Raw genomic sequence first — 3,170 nt, 5'->3', positions numbered from 1 at the left:
AAGTTGTTCAACCCACTAGTGAGTTTGTCAATCCTTTCGCAATAGAAGGAGAAGAGAACCCATTAAACAATACCACACAAAATCCACCTACAATGCCTAAATTCTCGTCACACTCTATACCCACCGAGGAGGATCTACCAAATGGTACTCCTACCCCACAACATCTTACCGGAAACTTTATTGCCAAGTCCGCCTTCATCCAACTAGTTGAGAGGAGCCAATTCGGGGGAATGCCTAGTGAGGACCCTCATTCTCATATGGAAACATTTTGTGATTATTGTGAAGCTATCTCTCAAACGGGCGTGACTCAAGACCAAATAAGATGGGTCTTATTTCCTTTTTCGTTAATCGGCACCGCAAAGCAATGGTTGAAGGGCCTTGATAAGGCCACCCTTGGAATAGATTCTTGGAAGAAGCTAGCTCTAGCTTTCTACAAAAAATTCTACCCACCGGAAAAGACCAATATTGTAAGAGCTCAAATTACGGGTTTTAAGCAAAGGGATGAAGAATCTTTGTATGAAGCTTGGGAGCGGTTCAAAGGTATTTGTCGCTCATGTCCTCACCATGGACTTAGCGAATGGTTTTTAGTGCAACAATTTTGGAATGGTTTATATGAAGATTCAAGGAACATTCTCAATATGGGATCAAATGGAATGTTCACCGAAGTTGATGACAATCAAACATGGAACAAGATTGAGGAAATGGCGGTCCATAATTCGCAATATAGTAGGCCTCGCAAGGCTACTAGAGGAGGAAAGTATGAAGTGGACACCGTTACTCAATTGGGTGCTCAACTTAGTGCTCACATTGACACAATCAACTTGAAGTTTGAACAAGCTATGGCTAGACTTGAGGAAAACTCAAAATCAACAAAGCATCATGTTAATGCCATGACGGCATCCTCATCAATCCCAAGCGGGATATGTGAGAATTGTGGAACCTTGGGTCATGACTCAAGCGAATGTAGGGGAACAACCGAACAAGTTAATGCTTTCCAAGCTTACAAAAGTGGTACCCCTTATTCAAATTTTTACAATGAAAACACCAAGTTCCATCCAAATCTCTCATACAAAAGCCAAAATGTCCAAAACCCTCAAACAACATACACTCCACCACCCATGAGAAATCAAAATCAAAGACCCTTTTTCAATCAAAACCAAGGTTACCAAAATCAAAACCCATACAATCACCACAATGACCAAAGTTTTGATGTCCAAAAAGCGGTCCTCCAAATGCAAAAGAATCAACAAGAATTTTTCACCCAAATGCAAAAAGATAGCCAAGCAAAAGACACCACCATCAACAACATTCTAGCTCACACCAAGATGTTGGAAACACAATTAACTCAACTAGCATCTTCTAGCTCACAAAGACAAAAGGGGCAATTACCACCACAAAGTAATCCCCCTAGACATGAAACGGTTAGTGCCATTCACTTGAGAAGTGGTACAAGGTATGAAGCACCGAAGGAGCAAGTTGAGGATGAAGTTGTGAGAGCTAGTGAGAATGAAGTTGTGGTGCAAGGTCCCAAAGAAGGGGAATCATCAAAAGAAGAAAGCTCAAAGAAAAATGAAGACAAAGCCAAAGAAAAGGAGCCCATTGTGATTAGACTTTCTTTTCCAAGTCGTCAAGCCAAGCCTAAATTTGATGATCAACTTGGGAAGTTCATGGAAATTGTGAAGAACTTAGAAGTCTCAATTCCTTTCACGGAATTAATCAATCACGTTCCGGCCTATGCAAAGTACATGAAAGATATCCTCACTAAGAAGAAGTCAATCCGGAAACTTGAGACTATCGCCTTCACTAAGGTGAGTAGTGCAATACTTCAAGGGAGTTCACCTCCAAAATTAAAGGATCCGGGAAGCTTCTCAATACCGTGTACCATTGGCGACACAACGATCAACAAAGCCTTATGTGATCTAGGGGCTAGTGTGAGTGTCATGCCGTACTCGGTAAGTAAAAGGTTGGGAATGGGAGAGCTTAAATGTACCAATATCACTCTTCAAATGGCCGATAGATCGACGAAGACACCGCTAGGGATATGGGAAGATGTCCCCGTGCGAATTGGGAAGTTTTTCATCCCGGTGGACTTTGTCATAGTTGATATGGAGGAAGATTCCAACATTCCAATCATCTTAGGAAGACCTTTCCTACACACCGCGGGTGCGGTGATTGATGTGAAACATGGAGAGCTCACTCTAGAAGTGGGAGATGAAAGCATAACTTTTAATCTTGACAAGACCATGAGAGCTCCTCGTTTGCATGAGTCATGTTTCATGATTGATCATTATAGCCGGAAAGATGAAAAGAAGAAATCAGAACTCCAATGGAGGAAGAAAGTTGAATATGCTCCATTCAAAGAGCAAGTGAATTGTGACAAGGAGAGCTTGCAAAGCTCATCAAAATCAACCAAGGAAGAAGATGATGGCCTCATTGGCCAAGAGAAGAAATTGGGAGAGTTGTCTCCATCCAAGCAAGAGATTTTCAATGATCAACTCAATGAAGTTTGTGGTCTTTGGGACGACGAATTTGAAGGGATCTTTAATCCCTACATTGGGCATGCCATCAATCATGATCAACAACAAGAACCACGGTCTATTGAGGACCTCTACCATAACAATGAACAAGCTTTTGATTACTTCTTCAAGGTGTTGAGCAACATCAACAACACCTTGAACATGCCCCCTTGACATCTCATCAAGAATGAGAGTTTGGTGGAGTCCTCCCTAAACCACCACTTGTAAATATTTCTAACTCCCTAACTTACTTTTCAATTTTTGTATTGCATTTTTTTTGTCATTTTTGGATTTTATTTACTTTGATCAAAATAATTGTCATGAAAAGAGAGAAGTGAGGGAGGGACTAATGATTTTAATTGATGTGTAGTGCTTTACCTTAGTGTGGGGATGGCAATTGCCTAGGCTATTCATGCCTTAGTAGTGCCCCCACAATGAAGAACACAAGATTTTAAAGAAAGAAAGAATGATAAGGGAATGCGTTGGTGCACGGATGGAACTGAATCCGTGTACACAAGGACCAATCCGAGCGGATTCCTGAGAATCCGCCCGTCTCGCAGAGGATCCGAGCGTCCCGCCGAGAAGACGCCGTCTTGAGCTGAAAACTCGCAAATTCTTGATGTCAAAGAATCGAGCGGATTTACGGAAAGACGC

At 41.8% G+C, this 3,170-nt stretch overlaps 1 non-coding gene across 1 annotated transcript; it reads right to left on the bottom strand.

Annotated features, from left to right (window-relative positions):
• Nucleotides 1-464: 464 nt before the first annotated feature.
• LOC141644498 (small nucleolar RNA R71) lies at nucleotides 465-571 on the bottom strand. Its single transcript, XR_012544113.1, has one exon. It is a non-coding gene; the product is annotated as a small nucleolar RNA R71 (small nucleolar RNA).
• Nucleotides 572-3,170: the final 2,599 nt, after the last annotated feature.

Source organism: Silene latifolia, chromosome 2, assembly GCF_048544455.1.
Source record: "Silene latifolia isolate original U9 population chromosome 2, ASM4854445v1, whole genome shotgun sequence".
In the NCBI taxonomy this organism is placed as follows: domain Eukaryota; kingdom Viridiplantae; phylum Streptophyta; class Magnoliopsida; order Caryophyllales; family Caryophyllaceae; genus Silene; species Silene latifolia.
Note: the sequence above shows the minus strand (reverse complement) of the source record. Positions and strands in the feature narration are given on the sequence as shown.